The sequence below is a fragment of the Cottoperca gobio genome, chromosome 13, assembly GCF_900634415.1.
Source record: "Cottoperca gobio chromosome 13, fCotGob3.1, whole genome shotgun sequence".
Lineage (NCBI taxonomy): Eukaryota > Metazoa > Chordata > Actinopteri > Perciformes > Bovichtidae > Cottoperca > Cottoperca gobio.
This window is the reverse complement of record NC_041367.1, coordinates 6,147,645-6,165,562: the sequence shown is the minus strand read 5'-3', so window position 1 is coordinate 6,165,562 and position 17,918 is coordinate 6,147,645. Positions and strand designations below refer to the sequence as shown.

Sequence of the window (17,918 nt, the reverse complement as noted above, 5' to 3'; positions counted from 1 at the left end):
CATGTATCTCCTGCTTCGGGCGTGACAGTTGGCATCTCTGATCACATTTCATGTTTAATCCTGCATCCTTTATAGAATTTCTCTTCGGACTCAAACGCCATTTGCGATTGCGATTGCGATTTAACCTACACACTGGAAGTGAACTTCAAGGACAAAAAGCATGAAATTAAACAAAAGCATGAACACATCCACACATGGATTCGTGTGCACCGACACCTGTGCCCACGTACAGACACGAAGCTCTGTGTCCCGTTCTCTTGCAGTAGACCCAGGGGCCTTATAATGAGCTGTGTTCATGTATGGCGAACCCTGTGATGTTGCCACTGCCCGTGAGGCACCACGGCGGACCAACAAGCGAGCAAAGACATCCGTGTGAAACTCAGGTGGTATAGTTGTGTACCCAGCTGCTCGGTGCAAACTCATCAAGCACCATGCTCAAAGCACTGCTGAGGTAAAGATAAGTCACTAACTAACTCACTTTTGGTCCTGAAAGGGTAACGCTGTATACTACTTTAACAACTCTTTATTAGCTGCGATGACACATTATATAAATCTTTTCAAATCAGTCTTTACTTTCTGAATAGCTTGGAACGCTTGTAAGACTTCAATGGAATAGACATTTAGTTTTCTTGCTGAGAGAGTGAAGCCAGCCAGTTTGTATGACGGTTAGCTTAGCATAAAGACTGGAAACAGGGCTGAAGCGGCTAGTCTACCGATACATTATCTTATTTGTTTTGTCCTTACAAAAAGGAAGTGTAAAAATGATAAGTAGTTTATTTATGTGAGGACTATATCTTGCCGTTTTTACACTTCAATGTTTGCACAAATGAAACAAACAAGATACAATCTGTTTCTTAGTGAGTTTCCGAGGTGTGGGTAGACGGACTTTGTTAGCATAGGGCAGCTGTTTCCCCCTGTTTCTATTCTTAATGCTAAACTAGGCTAACCGGCAACTGGCTGCAGCTTCATAATTAATGTATTGACATGTGACTGGTATCACTCTTCAGTAAAGTAATTCTCAGCAAGAAAGAGATTATCAATATCAATATATTCCTTTAAGCTTCTGATGCAAGCTTCTACCTGCCAAGCTCTTGATGCCACATACAATAAATGATCTCATATCTCATATACGAGATTGTAATAAACCTTTAGATTTAGATATGGCTGTAAGAGGATGTTATACAGCAGAGTAAACAAACTCCACCTTTAGGACAGGGCTGTTTATAACCAAAGTCCATAGGGACAACATCATAAAAGGTCATCATTCATATTTCACAAAGAAGCAAATGTTGGTCCTTTCGACTGTGTACTGAAATACACAAAGCATACAACAGAACTGCGTTAACTAAAGCAGAAACAATCTCTTCAGCGTCTGACTGCGTGCACTGTCCTAGTTCAAATGTTGTGCATATTTTATTATAGCTGTAGCTACAATCAGAGCTACACACTACAATAAATGCACAATGAAGGTGTGCATGCAGCAAATTGGTACATGACTCAATATATGAAAGACTAGGTACTTCTTCAGGTTAAACTCTCTGATTGGGAAAACTTGATTCTTCATTCTTATTGGGAAACATTCACTCTCATTGGGATTTTGGTGGGTCACAGGGAACTCAGATGATGTCAGTTTAATGTCTGCCAGAGGTTTTTCTCACATGACTTTGCCCATTTAACTCCTTCTTTTCTTCCTCTCCTTTCCTCCTCTCAATTTGTTTCCCTCTTTGGTCCGTCCAACACACCCTCACCCAATGAAAGAGCCCTAAAAATCTCTTCATCATCCTCCCCTTGATCCCCTGCCCCGCCCCTCCCAGTTGACCTATTAGCCACAACAGCCAACTCCCTAACAGGGCCCACTGACAAGCCTACACAGCTTAATACTGTCCTCTTAACAGTACTGAGTCTGACTAGCACGGCTTACTGCGCTCCTAATGTGTTACTACTATAAACACAAGGCCTCATAGCCCACATACAAGCTAAAGCATGTAGCATTGCTCACACTATTTGCTCACAGCCTCATTCTTACAATCATCTGTATAAATTCAATCTCACTTTAGCAAAACTAAACCTAAATTATTCTGTAATGCTTTGCAAAGATATTACATTTGCAGTATAGAAGCTAAACACCTATTTCTAAAAATATATTTGATTGATTATTGTAATCTCAGCATACTGGTGGTGTTTTGACTTGTGATGATAACTCATCAGATGTTTTTCTACGTGCACAACATAAACACGACACACTTCTAAGTCTGGTCCCATGTTGTGCCGAAACAAGCATGTATCACATGAGTAGCAGAACGTCCCCAGTTGTGAGACTGCTTGTGTGAGACGTTGCAGCTGACTACTGTAGGCAGTCTACCACCGTGTGCTCAAAGTTGCACAATAACATTTTTTTTAAGCTAAATGGAAAATATACTATAATTAAGTGCATACGATCAAGAAACAATTAGAATCAAATGGCAATTAGGTGTTGGTAAGATTCTATATACATGATATTATCACACAGTTAGAAATGTCATGAATAATAATCTAAAGACTGATTGCTAATGCAAATGAAATGTTGGAAAGTTATTTTGAACAAGCAAACGGGTGATCAACCAAACTACTGTGCTCGGCTGTGTGCAATGAGCGAGCAGAAGGTTAAAGTAGGCCACTGCCCTCGTGCACAGATAAGCCTGGGCATTGGAAGACTACTGCTAAAGCAGCAAACAGATGGCTCTGCACATGCAGCCCCGGACACTACACACACACACACACACACACACACACACACACACACACACACACACACACACACACACACACACACACACACACACACACACACACTTTGTCCAAAAAACATCAAGTACCAACTTCAGTGGAGTACACTAATCGCAAATATACAGCTCTAATCAAAAACATCGCTCCAATGCTTGCTCATACAGCAAAAGAAAAACATGCGGTTTTTCAAAGTGCCAGCACATGTTGTTCGGTATGTTGTTCAAATGACAGCTGAGGAACCAGACCTGGATTTCCCCAAAGAAATAGACTCTTACCCTGTCAGCCACCAGCCCCCTCGCAGAGTGTGTAGTCACTCCATTCCCTGTCAGACTTGCATGTTTGGCAAACCTGTCACAGTGTCTGCACGTATATCTAACATCCTGGCAAGCATACTGATCTGCCAGTAAGATGACATGATTGGCATGGGGTTCTGTTTGGCTATTTGGCAGCTGGCGTCCTCAAGTTCCTTTTAAGTGAGACACAACGGCCTGGTTCTGCAACAGATATCAGAATGAAGTGTGTCGCCATGTATAGGTAGCACAGAGGTAAAGGTTAGTAGGACAATGGGTGTAGAAATTACAATCCCAAGACAAAGTTCCATTATTGACTTGGATAAGAGCAATATGATGTCACACAATCATGTTTATAATTGCATAAATTGCATTAGGTATTTTACAATTAAATAAATAACCCTATCCACCATGTAGACAAGGTTTGGAATGATAAATGTTCCATAAAACTATTACAAACGTACTATCCCAAAGTTTACTGCGGACGTTTTAGTGAAACCGGAGGCCCTGAAACTTTGTGGAAAAGCAGCACTGTTTCCCACTTTATAGCACACGTCAACAGGTAACGCCAGTCTACTCTCTCCACTGTCTGCACGGCACAGGTTAACACGAATACAGTCTAAGCTTCTCAGTCAGCTAGCCAGAGCCTTGCTGCGCCAGCCAGCAGATAATACTAGAGTACTATTCCTGGAACCAGCATTTAGCCTAAGGTAACCTTGTCTCCTGCCCCTTAGTTAGTAATTGGCTTGTAGGCAGAGATTGCGCTCTTACTTAATTGTCTTACTCTACTTTGTTCTTTTCTTTGTGTCTCCTCCTAATCATTCTGCTTGGTTTGATCTGCCCCTCTTTGTATCTCTCCTTCTGTCCTCCTCTTCTTCACTACCTCTCAAAAGACAGTGATTGTAAGCCCGCCAACACTAGCCGGGCCTCTTAGGAGCAGCAGCACTTCTGCAGCTGATTTGGTCAGTACAGTTCTCCAGCAATAAGAGCCCGTAATGATTTATGGCCCGTTTGAGTCCCTGTGCGGCTCACCTTCAGGATGAACCCCCCTTAACTCAGTGCCACTGATGTGTATTATCGGAAGAAAGCAGAGAGACTGAGGCTGGAAGTCACAGCTGAGTATGTGGTGGGGGCAAAGTCCTGGCAAATCTGATTCAAAAGAGTTTAAAATGGTTGAATTTAAGAATAATTAGTTTTACTACTTAAGATATGATAAATCTTTCTTTAATATCAGTCAGTCAGACCGGAGTGGAGTCCGTCAGAGGACTGTGGGGAACAGAAGGGACCAGACCCAGGCCATTTCCCAAAGGAGTGACAGCTACTGCTCAAGTCTTTCTTTCTTCTTCTTCCTTCACGTTGTCTGACATTCTTCATGATTAGTAAAAAAACAACCACAACATATAATATATTCGTACACACACACACTGTATATGTCAGATCGGACATGTCAAACTTGCGCTATATTTGAAAGGACACACACACACACACACACACACACACACACACACACACACACACACACACACACACACACACACACACACACACACACACACACACACACACACACACACACACAGCTGCTCTTAGCTGACTCCACCTTGATATATGACCAGCAAAGTGATGCATGATGTTATTTGGAAATGAAATAATATCAAATATTGATTCCCTTCAAAAAAACATTTTTATCTAATTAAAAAAAAAACAATTCTCCCATCTACTTTCATGATGCCATATAAACAGATCAGCTACAGGTCATCTTTTGATTCATTATTTTGTGTTGATCCAGGAACAGAGGGGGGGGCGAAAATTGACTTTTCTAAATAGACATTTCCAATTTTGTGTAAACAAGTACTCTGAATGAATAGTGCACTAATACATGGACGTCATTTTCTAGTGGAAAATACACACATGAAGGAGGTCATATGAAATCTCACCATTATGTTATTGCATTATGTCTGGCGATACATAATCATTTCCATTAAAAGGAAAAATTAATTATCAATTGACAGGATATTATTTCAGAGCTATAAGTCCCAAACGGAAATGCTCATCTATGAACATCAAAGATTTGTCAATCATTATTGTAATATCATTTCTGGCACAATCACTGCATCATTATTTTCTTTGATTTCTGTCTGAACAAGCTTTTACTAATTAGATGTAAATAATAAACTGAGGTACATTTGAAACAGTCATTTAAGGAACACTCAAAGGAAGTGCATCTTTTTGCCCTTTTTACCCCGAACCCTTTGATGTGTGCTTGTTGCTAGGTGTTGACCAACATGATTGATGCTTCCTAACTAATTCTGCTTTTGGATGTTTGATGTAGGTCAAATGCTGGCTCAGCAAACACTGGGAACCAACCTATATTCTCATTCTGCACACTGGTCAAATTTACATCCCATTTCATTCGAAGGAAACTTTACTGTACTGTATCACATGCACACACACACACACCTCCATCGTTCTTCTACTATTCAGCAAAAACGGCTCATGAAAAAATCAACACAAACACGCTGAGTCAGCGCTCTTAAGGCAACGGCTCTTTCCCAGACAGCAAAGGAAACGGGAAGTCAAAAGCAACCAAACGCTGATCACTGAAGAGAAGTTTTCTTACAACTCTGATCAGTCAAAGGCAACTCTTTGAGAAACTTACCAGCTTTCTGCAATCAGACATAAAAAAGGACATATCTGACTCTTCTGACAAACCCGCTATTCTGCTGTTCTACAAGCATCTCTAACGTGTGTTGCAGCATTGTGCATTTAAGTGTGTTTTATATACATACATGGTTGAATTCAAAATGAATATGAGTATTATTACAGGAATCAGAGAAACATAGCACATACTGACTATAGATCGCTGAATAACATTGAGAGGGAGGCACCCATAGACTTTAATTGAAAGTCCAATTGAAGACTCAAAGGTTTCACACTATAGGTTTTGTCGCTCCTACAGCCAGCGTGGCTGCACTTTGGGAGTTAGATAATGCTGTTGTCAGTCAGTGACCTCTTCCTTGGTAGCAGGCAATGTGCAAGCCTCTGTGTGTGTGTGTGTGTGTGTGTGTGTGTGTGTGTGTGTGTGTGTGTGTGTGTGTGTGTGTGTGTGTGTGAATGTGCTTGATGGAGCAGAGCCCCAATGCCGAGCACATCTGCTCCGGACGCCCCTGGCACTGCCATATGGCTGGCAAACACGCCTCCTATTCCTCCTCCACAAAAGAGAGAGTTTGCAATGAAAAGAGAAGATGGGTGAAAATGAGTGTGCGTGCATGACGGAGAGAAAGGCGTGTGAGAGACAGTGCAAGGGAAGGAAGGCAGAAGAGAGTAACAGCTGATGAGTGAGGAGCCGCACGTGCTGCCCATTAGGCTCCAAACGCACTAATGTTTTAAACACCCCAACATAACCACATTCTTATATCCACACCGAGGCCAGGTCAAATACTCATTACATAACTGACGTCTTAGCCATTGTTAGCCACAGTCTTTACCTGATTAGAGTAAATGGGAGGAGAAAGGAAAAGGTGTTACTGTTTTATTTTGTGATGTCTGGTGGAATTTCATCTTTGAACCTGGTTTAACCTGGATAAGAGATGAATGCCCAGCGATAGAAGGAATCACAACACTTTATGAAGGCCTTCCAGTACCCATTGTACAAACTGCAGATTAAAAAACCCAGATCATTTACTCAGCGTAAAGACCTGAAGGACCATGAATACAGTGTTCACCGTGAGATCGTAAAGATCTAGGAACCTTTCTTTTTATAGTGATGCTTTAATAGTGAAGCACCTGTAGACTTTAAAGTCAGGCTGCAAGGTGTATAGTTGGATTCTTCCAGGGCCTTTGATAAGCGTGGCTTTGTGTTGACTAGAAAGGATTTCAATGTAGAAACATTTTCATTGAGGAAAAAATGTATCCAAACATACGTAAAAACTTCTCACTACTGCTGCAGTACTGATAAAATGGCTAAATGTATAACTTCTTTCCCAATCCTCAAAGACATGTGTCAGTTGGTGTTGAGCATATTGGAGCATGCGTTAGGTCCAGGTAAAAAGAAGCAGCTAGTGTTCTCATGGTAAAGTGTCAAAAGTCCATATCTGTCTGTGCTAAACATAAATGTAGTGTCCATACTGTAAGCTTCACTACCATCCACCATCTCTTTAGAAAAGCCTGTGAATCATGCATATCACACCAGATCAAATACAACAAGTACATATCAAGCTATTCATTTTTAATATTTCAAAAGCCGTGGCACGTACCAAAGTTTAGGCCTCGCTTTCATCTGACATGCGAGTCTTTTTGAGCATTATGTACGGTATTAGAGACACCAGGCTTTACACTCTTTCTTCCTGCCCTCCTCTTCCTCCTCCCTTTCTCTTATCTACTGAAGCTCCCTCATTTTCTTCCCATTTGTCTCTTCTTTATTCCCCTCCTTCTTCTCTCTTCTTCTCTGCTGCCTGAAGCTTTTCATGAAGGCGGAGTTGATATAAGGAAATCAATACCTTCACTGCGTCGGCTGTCTAGGTGCAGGTCAGAGACTTGGTGGTGGGGATTGTGGTGATGGTGGGGGGGTGGAGGTGTACGCTTCTGTGTGGGAGGGAGGGGGGACATGTTGCTCGATAAATGCAAGCACATTGATCTTTTCTTCGCGTCTTTCTGTGTGCGGGCGTCCACTGAGAGTCCTCGGGGCCTGACTGACAGGCAGTGAGCTGGTTGTGGGCCTCTGAGGACGACTGAGTGTGTGTGTGTCCATGTTGGTGTGTAACTGTGGTCATGTGAGTCTTGTATACAAACTAGATAAAAGCCTCATTATATTACCAGCAGTAGGAGACATATTCAGATACTTAGGTAAAACAACGGCTCCTGTCTGTGTTATAGTTATTATTTTTATTAACATGTAAGCGCCATTACATGTTATAGCTCAGTCCGGGGCTGATAGTTATAAACTGTTTACAAGGATTATCAACCAAGCAAAGTGTGCAACTGCCCCCAAACCTTCAGCGGCCCCAAAGGTCCTATAGGTTAACTTTGTGGCAATTACTTTTTAATTTGATAAATTACACATTTATTTGGTAAATAAGTACCAAAGCACAACCTTAACTAAAATGATAAGAGCCTCATAGTGGCTCATGTATTAATACTGTCTTTCAGAGGGGCCGGGTCACATGTTAATTCAGACCTGGCTGATGGATGGTCTGATCGACAGCAATACATCATGTGTTATGAGATAATCATATGTATGTATGTAAAATGTATAATTTAAAAAAAGATAACCTACAGCTGTCAGATACAGTAAATGTAGAGGATTAGAACTAAACGGATTGCAACACTTTTTTCCAAAGTGCAGTACCTCTGTGGCTCTTCCTCCAGAGCCACAGCCCCCACATAATGTAAAGCATAAAATGAAATGTAAAATAAAAATACTTGAGTATCTCAAATATGCACTCAAAGGAACATTATGTAACAATTTTACCTTAAAAATCATTTGTAATAGCTCTTAGAATGTTCCAGAAGAAGTACGTAAGGTTTGTTTGTTGAAACTACATTATATTTATCAAATGTTTTTAACGCCTGGTAGCTCACCTGGTAGAGCAGGTGGCCCATGAACCAAGGCTCAGTCTTTACTGCAGCGGACCTTGTTCGATATTTGCTGCATATTGTCCCCTCACTCCCCCTTTCCTGCTCGTCTTCAGCTGTGCTGAATAATAAAAGGGAAAAAGCCCCCCAAAAAATAATCTTGAAAATAATTATTTCTGGTTTTCCCTCTGCCTCGAGTCTCAGTGTGAATTACATAATTTCCTGATGGACAGAAAACTTTAGCCTCCTTTTTTTTTTTTTAAGTAGCTGCGAGCTGTCGTTGTGTCAGAACCTGAGCCGGGCGGGAAGGCAGCAGAACCTGGTTTGTAATATTACCTTTCTTGCTGTGTGACGTTGTAGAGCGGTCCATATTTAAGACAGTGGTGTATAAGTTGCACTCTGAAACTGTAACATTAAGGGCGGCAAATCGCAAATGCCCAGTTAAGAGGAATACGGATCTCCAGGCTCTCAGAGCTGCATCTGAGCACAGCATTCTTTGTGCGTCCTACCTGCTCTTCCAAACACATAACTATGTTTGCTAAGGTCCAGCCCTTGGAGGCTTACAATAATATAGCTCTATTAAGGCGCTAGATATGGGAGCCATTGTACATTATCCTTCTATGATCCATCTTGCACTCCCTCCAGCTCTGACTCTAGCTCTGTCACTAGCTCTGTCACTCGCACTATATCCCGCCTATGAAGGAAAATCCATATGAGCTGGTTAGCAAGACCAAGGTATTATTAATGGAGCTTAACATCCATCTAACGGGGTTTAAAATGTTGAAGGCTTGATGTGTTAGCCTTAACGTTTCACTCAAAGCTGAAATAAATGGTGTTGTCACAGAAATAGAAAAATGGCAGCTGGCTCAATATTTCTAAATGTGTGGTGGAAAATGACAGTAGGGTGTGGCACTAAATGGATCGCCTTTTTGGCTCGGAAGACTTTCAACGAGGAGCCAGGTTATTAACAATTTTTGAATGCGGGAACCTGCTTTGATTCATCCATTGATACATCAAATTTGATTCGCAGAAAGTTAATAACACGCACGCTGTCCTCTTTCTTTGAGAGTCTTTGTTCGAGCCTATCTATTCTCATGTGCACACACATAGACACACAAAGAACACACCCCTCAATAATCACTTGAGCTATTCACTGCTCGGGGCTACACACAGAATGAACGCATTCATCACATAATTACTGTGGAGGCAGTCACACACTTCATCAGTCTATTCCTGTCTCAAAGAGTGCCGGAGAGAACAGGGAACGCATACGATTTCCAAAAGATATTATGATATTCTTATACCTCCATCTAAGGAGAGTCAAAAGAGAGGAGCAGGATTTACAAAGCATCAAAGTGACATCTTGACTGATTCACAAGGCTACGCTCAGGCCGTATAGTTAGAAGAGGAGGATTGAAGGAAGTCATCATTGAAAAGGCTGATAAATCTTTTTTTTTCTCCCATACTAAGAAATATCCTCAAAAATATAACTATCTTTTTACAAGGAAAGATAAGCGGCAATTCAGAGAGGCAAATCAGTTTGAAATCAGAGGGGCTGAGGAAGCCGTAAAGGCAGAGGTGTCTGTAAGGGATATGATGATATAAAGGGAGCGATATAAACGGTGAAACCTTAATGTCAGGTGATGTACGATGCTCGGGGTGAGTGGGCCAGATGCTCACATTGGGAGGATACTGGAAATCAATGGGGATGTAAAAGACGTGGAATGGTGAATGTGGCCATAGACCTCTGAACAAGAAGAGGGCTGCAGCTGCCTAATAAAACACAGTGATTAGTGGAAGAGGGGGTCAAATGCAGATGCCAGCAAATATAAATTGTATCTATAGGATATTAAATGGTCAAACATAGATAGATAAATGCATGGATTAAATTGTGGCCTAGTTTTCAACCTTTCTTTGACCATATTTCTAACTTTGACATTGAATTTTTTACTTTTATTTTAACCACCAACTGTGTCTTCTGTCTTACATCCGTTCATCGTTGCTTGTCCTGTGAAAACCATGCATCTCTTAAACATGATTTGTCCCCCTTCATGAGCTGATTTGGAGATACATGGTTTTAACTGGACTGTGACGTTATGTAGATATTATCATTTTATTAGGATTTGTAGCAGATAGACAAGGATGGGCAGAGGAACTGTTTGTGTGACAGTGACATGAAGATGAGTGAAGGAATAGAGAAACAGGAGAGGAGAGGAAGTATCATGTGAGACAGAAGTTATTTTATGCTTACCTTTCTCTTCTCCAAAAATGGGCCCTACACGGTTCTCCACTTATACTGAATTAATAAAAACAGAGGACAAATCTACACTGAAATAGGTCCTATTCTTAAAGTTTGGTGAGATGCACGTCCTGTAACCTGGACTTGACCTGTACCTACACCCATCCTGAGGTCTTTGATGTTCTTGATTTTGAATTTTCAAAAATATTAAAATGTATATATATTATTTTGTACTTGCAAACAGGTGCACAGAAGATGAACATCTGCATTTTGCAATTGCCTTCTTGCCTTCTCATTTGTTAAATTGTATATTTCCCTTCAGAGTAAAGTCTTATTGTGTAATTTGCAATTTCAGTGGCAAAAGAATGTGCTGGGTTATTTGATCCGACCTTCTCCCTTAAGGGCCATAATGAAACAAATGGCTCCGTTGGCGTAGAGTAAAAATTACAAATTAAGAATTACGACATGTATTGATCAAATCATTGACTAATTCAATTGAGTGACAATGTAATTTCATTATGTTCCACAGCTGTTAATGGCTTCAGAGAAAGTAATATCTCCGTATTGTTGTAGCTCCTTGTTGATTTTCTCTCACTCTCTGTGAATGGCTCAGACTTCAGGGGGAAGCGCGGGTGGTATCGCTCTGTGAATGTTTGTGGGCTCGGGCCAATGAAAGCTTTTCCATTACTGCATCATTTACATTCAAATTAATTCCATCAAAAGCAAAGATGAATGTTCAATGAGCGGAGAGTGGGACTAGCTGTCGTCTCCCTCCTCTCTTGGGAGAGGGGAAGAGAGAGAGGAGAGGGGGGGAATGCGGGGAAAGAAAAGTAAGGTGAGAGCAGCATCTGATTTTAATATTTGAATTAAATAATTGGAACAAAGAAGCTCACAAATGAACGATGACTAATTCCTTCGGTGCTAAAAATGAGACAATGCGAGTCATTTTCACAGCATATCATTTATCCATCATTCACTAATCACTGTTATTATGCCTGCACCAGAACAATCATCACTATTGATCCATTTGAATCAATATTAGAGCTTTAAAGTTAACCAGTGCTACCTCGAGACACACAGCCTGGGGAAGGGAGCAGCCCAACAGCCTGCCTGCAGTGGCATAATTGCATAGCATGTCAAAAACAGTAATAAATAAATCAGTGATTACTTCCCTTTGTGAAGTGCTGCATCCCCATTATTGAATATTCATGTAGGTAAATACATTCATGCAAGCTTCTCTCCTGGGTTTTACAGTTTTTTTTTCTTTGATGTAGTTTTAAAGCCATCTCCTCTCTCACTGTGTGGGAAGGAACACAACACAAATGCTTTGCAAAGACATGAGTGCTCTTTATGTGTTTATGTATCATACATATGCATATTTATGCAAATCAGTGGATATTAATTTTCTTGATTTTTGACCCTCAGTGATCAATTCTATACAGAAATCCAAAGCTGATTGCTATTGACAGAGAGTTATTGATTCCTGATCTCCTGAGGCCAATGCCCGTGTAGCGTGACAAACACAGTGTAATTTCCTACTCCATTGTTTCTGTGATACCTCATTGGCATGAGAACGAAATGATACCACCTCATTGACCTGCTCGTCTCCTTTATCTCTTCTTACACCACTAACACACTCTTTCCACATGCAGCTTCGCTCTCCCACTCTCTCCCACTCTCTCCCACTCTCTCCCTGTCTCCTCTAATATCTTGATTGCATGAGAATGTTTGCTCCATCTCTTATTCACTCTCTTTCTCTTTCTCACATTCTCTGATGTCAGCGTTTGTACACGAGCATGCGTCTGCGCAGGCAAAGTTGAATGCATGAGATACACTACACATGCACAGACGCACGTCTACATGAATGTAACACACACACACACACACACATGCACACACGCACACACACACACACAAACATGCACATACACCATTGATGGCAACTTAGCCTGCGTGATTACTGTGACTAAGCTGCTTAGGGGTTCTGTCCCATCTGGCTCTGGTGTTTGCAGCATCATTCAACCCTCCTACACCACATCACCCCACCCCACCCCACCCACACACACGTCGCCCTTTTCCCCCCCATCCTCCTCTTCCTGTTTTCTCCCGCGTCATCCACTCTCCCCGTACACCAACACACACACACACACGCGCAAAACACTCACACACACAGAGGGAGAACAGAGGCGGAGCAAAAGGGATGATAATCCTGCGTAATCTGGGTTTACCAACTATTAGGACTGTGCGGTGTTTCCTTACGTAATCTAATCATCCGTAGAAACGTGCAGTCATCCACCGGAGTGAGCTTGTGTGTCTTATTGTGTAAGCGTGTTCAAAAGTGGAAGCCAGAAGGGATGCCTCCTTGTGCCACCTGGACCAAGTGGGAGAAAACACACACACACACACACACACACACGAACCCACCCAAAACACACAACATAACACACAAATACACATGCACAGGCCAAATTTACACAAACACAGATATAGATTATAGTGTTATAGCACACATTTGCAGGTTAATGATCGCATGTGCTTAAGACACATGGGTGGCAGAACATGACATACCCCACCACAACACACACACACACACACACACACACACACACACACACACACACACACACACACACACACACACACACACACACACACAGAGAGAGGTCTCAATTTAAAGTTTAGTGCCACATCAGAGGGTGTTCAGACTCCAGCTGCTCTAATAAACTTCCTGCCTTCTGGTGATGAAGGAAGCAAACACACACACATAAACATGGCAAAAAACTAAAGTTTTGATCCTCAACTTAACACTTCTGCTGACTTTATCGTGTCTGAGTACATGGATGTGTAAATTATTATCCATAGCAAAGGAAGATGTGTTTGTATGGGCCCAGTTGATACTGATGCATCTCTGTGTGCATTAAACCTTGTGTGACCTTTTAACATCATTCACATTAATAGATTTAAAGAAGGTGTTTGTTATTGATGAGCCATAAATTGATATGTTAAAGTTAACTCTATTAACATATGAGTTAAAATGTCACGTACATTTAGTATCCTTGAGTAAAGTTAAACACCTGCAGAGAAAAAGAGCTGTGCTGCTATACACTGGTACGCCACAATGAGCTTTGAGAGACACAGTAAATATTGCATGCGTAATCGGATTTATATAAGTCAATGTTACGTTGCGGTCTGCATTCAACACGCAGAAGATACTAGGTGAAACAGATTGAGAGGACAATGTATATAGTTTCATTATGCAGCCTTACAACATATGGATGAAAGGGATTAAGTTGATCTATAAACTGAATCATACAACTCCGGGATCTAGGGATGACACAGAGAGCGAGGGACAAATCCTCAGAATATTTTTTGTTGCAGAAAACATACTTGAACGTCTCATTGCACTTCACACAGACAATCCCGAGAGGATTTTGTTTCTACATCATGACTAAGAGAATACAAAATACTTAGGTCACCATTAGTTCCTCTCAAAGGTAAAGTAAAGTGACTTAGGCAGTAAAAGACAAGCAGTTACATGCATTAGCAGCAATATCTCTCCTGAGTCAGTGCAGCTCATGAAGCATAGCAGTCCATCTTGAGTTAAAGCTTTCTGTGCTTTTACTCCAAAAACCTCCAGAGGATTTCCCAATATGACTCTTTCAGATTCCATTTCAGTTAGAGATGTCATTTTTTTTGTCATTTTTGTCGCTCTCTATCTGCCTCACTGGCTGTGTCATAAAGCCATCTTTTAAGACAGTGTGATGTATGGTTAACCCTTTTTATGACTGTTGCATGTTATATATATATTGTTGTGATTTTAATGTTGTTGTGCGCTATCATGGCGATGAACTCTTGTTGTGTATAAATATTTGCATGCTTCTTTTAACCTTTTCCACAAACTGTCATAACAAAGACACACAGACGCGTTGCTAATTGACACACCTGAACCCAGCATTGCTAATTGAGACACCTGAACCCAGCTAAAATCAGAGATCTCATTCGCCAGTTGCCGACTCCACTCCCCTATCAATACGCCTGATTACCTGCTGAATCAGAGACTGACAGGATGTAGACTCTTACAGGATGTAGACTCTTACAGGATGTAGACTCTTACAGGATGTAGACCTTAGAGGATGTTTCGCTCACCGCGCACTGATCCTCCTCAGCTCCTCCTCGTCTGGTGAACCAGACCTTGGAGGATGTTTCCCAGGACAGTTGTTGCCTTGCCTCCCCGCAGATCGGATCCCTTTTGCTCCTCGCCGCGCACTGACGAGAGAATGTTGCCCAGGACAGTTGCTGCCTTGCCTCCCCACAGATCGGACCAGATAGGATTCCTTTTGCTCCTCGCCGCGCACTGACGGGAGAATGTTGCCTAGGACAGTTGCTGCCTTGCCTTCCCGCAGATCGGACTGGATCGGATCCCTTTTGCTCCTTGCCGCGCACTGACGGGAGGATGTTTCCCAAGACAGTTGCTGCCTTGCCTCCCCGCAGATCGGACCGGATCGGGTCCCTCTTTCTCCTTGGCGCACTCTATCGATAGTCCGGCTGGAGCACGCCCTTTCCCTGGCGCAAGGGAAAACGTGGAGCGGTTCCATATTAACTGGACTGGACTTTTGGTATTTTTAAACCTGAACTATTGCTTGACACTTAACATTATTTTAACTATTTATTAACGAGGTGTTTTAAAAGTAATGTTGTAATAAAAGTCAATCATTTTATACGTTTCTTGGTGTCATTCTCGCTGTGTTGGTGTGGCCGGGAATCCGAACCTTTTAGATAAATGAGATGTTAGCGGGCTACTCCAGTCCGTTACAGCTGCACTAGCTTGTCTTTTCTACCAATCTCTCGCCACCACATCGTTCTCTCTCTTACATGCACGTCCACAAGCAAACAAGGATCACCTTACGTACACTGATGCAACAACTAGTCTCCTTTTGAAAAGAGCTGGCAAATGGCATTTTCCACTTAAATATCTCAGAAATCTAAATGTTATATGTTGTTTATTGGTTTACACCAGTTATTATAATTGTTTCATGATTATGCTGCATTGTGAATACATTATATCACTGTATTTATTGAGTTGTGTTCTAACATACACATATTTAGTTTTATTTTCATTTTTAATATAGACTTTTGAATATATGTATTATTGACTGCAGCCATCTTTTTTTTGAAAGTTGAGACTGACTTGATCACCTGCTATCCTACCGCTCTCATTTAATTGTGTGGGTGTTGCTTAGCTTACTAACTTTATTTAAAGCCTCATCAAAACAATTAGTTTCTGAATATCTTCAGTACGTTTAAGCAAATTGTAATTATAAAAAAAAAAAAAGTTTTATAAAACAGTGTATGAACAGTGACACTGCCTTCCACTACTGTGCGTGTGCAGACTTGATGCAGAGAAAATGAGGGGGAAAGGAGTGAATCAGTGGCAGAGAGAGAGGGAGAGATGAGGCACCCAATCATGCTCAGAGAGGCTCACATTATGAATGATTCATGCATTCATCTTTAACGATATTTGAAGAACCTTCGATTTCTCAAATGGATCACTTCACATCACCCCCACTTTCCAAGAAGGGATTTGATATTTCTTATTAGGCGAGAGAGCGATGTGTATCTATCTTGTCACATCCATATTTTAATATATCTTTAATTCACACTTTCTGATACATATTGCACAGGGCATTGGCAGCCCTATAAGCTAATTTTAGCACTAACCTTGGAATGAATAATGAAGAAAATGTCATATGGGGCCCTTGATGGAAATATTTCCATACACTCATCTGGATATGATGTATTGAAAGATAGATTATTAGGGATTGAATAAGAATTATAGTGGGGGATTACTGTCCTGACTTGTAATAGCAGTGATAATATACTGTCATAAGAACAGGCTATTGTACTGTATTAATCATCCTACAGTAAGGGAGAAAATGGGAATAGAAGCAGGACAGTATGTGTGTTGAGGGCCACCATTCTCACCATTGACCACTCTCCACAGAGAGAGAATAAAGAAATCTTGTCTAAGATGCTCCTCTGTCTGTGCGTGTCCGATGGGAACCTTCAGTACAATGTGAAGAGAGTTGAAGTATATACATTGTGTTGTGCTACAAGTGCTGTAAATGGTACCAGAGTGCATCTCTGCCTTGCTGTTCTCTCATTTCTATTCACATTGGTCCCATGTGGGAACAGGCCTAATGAAGTTGTGATTACTTAGCTGTCTGCGTGCTAAATGAACACATAATGAGAAAACCAATCAGTGTAGGTACTATATGGCATCCTTCACCTGTAAAATACAGACTTGTGAGAGCAGTGACAGTGATGCAGAGGAAATCTAGCTCGGATCGTGCTGTTGCTCCCGCTGCTGCCACCACGATCAATTTAATGGGCCTCCATATGGCGCTGAAGAATCAATGAAAGATCATTGCGGATTCCTTTCGGCACTTAATGTTGGTGGGGAGCAGGAGAGTCTAATTTTATGCTGGAATTCCACTGAGACATCTCAGAAGAAATGGTGACTATATATGTACAATAACCAAAGCCCTTTAGTGGAGGGTCTGGGAGAAGAAAGGGGGAGTAAGGCTACACTCTGAGAGTTTTGACCCATATCTGTACCACAGAACTGTCACAGGCTGGAAAACGAATGGGTGACCTTGGTTGAAACTCGTACCTACATCTTGTCTTGGGGACAGTCCTACAAAGACAGTGTTAGCTTTGGGCACAGCCAAGGAGATGAAGTAAGAGATGGAGGTACTGAGGAGGAGGTAGGAGGCGGGGCACAATGCCAAGATTCGAGGTAATTTTATCCCCCTCTCAGCGTGTTATATGTTTATTCTAAGGCAATTAGAGTTTCTACGGCTGGCGTTTTCTGGCAAGGAGCAAAGCTTGTTAATCATACACTCAGGTCATCAGCATGCTCGGTTGAAGCACATGTAGCCATTTTAATGCGTCAGTGTCAAGCGAGAGAAGTGGCTCAGGGACCAGTCCACGCTGTGCAGATGTGACAAATGTTTCTGTCTGTTGTTGCAGCACTTTGTCAGCATTTATCA

The 17,918-nt window shown here is 41.6% G+C and overlaps 1 protein-coding gene across 5 annotated transcripts in view; it reads right to left on the bottom strand.

Moving 5' to 3' along the window:
• igsf11 (immunoglobulin superfamily member 11) overlaps window positions 1-17,918 on the bottom strand; it is an 89,919-nt gene that overhangs the window by 20,666 nt on the left and 51,335 nt on the right. The window contains exon 1 of one of the 5 annotated variants that reach the window (XM_029446261.1): window positions 15,016-15,047. The exons of 2 other annotated variants lie outside the window; for them this stretch is intronic. The gene's annotated coding sequence lies outside the window, so the exon portion shown is untranslated. Of the gene's footprint in view, window positions 1-7,312; window positions 7,329-14,912; window positions 14,989-15,015; window positions 15,048-17,918 lie in introns of those variants that run through there. 2 more of the 5 variants (XM_029446260.1, XM_029446262.1) reach the window with 2 other exon arrangements.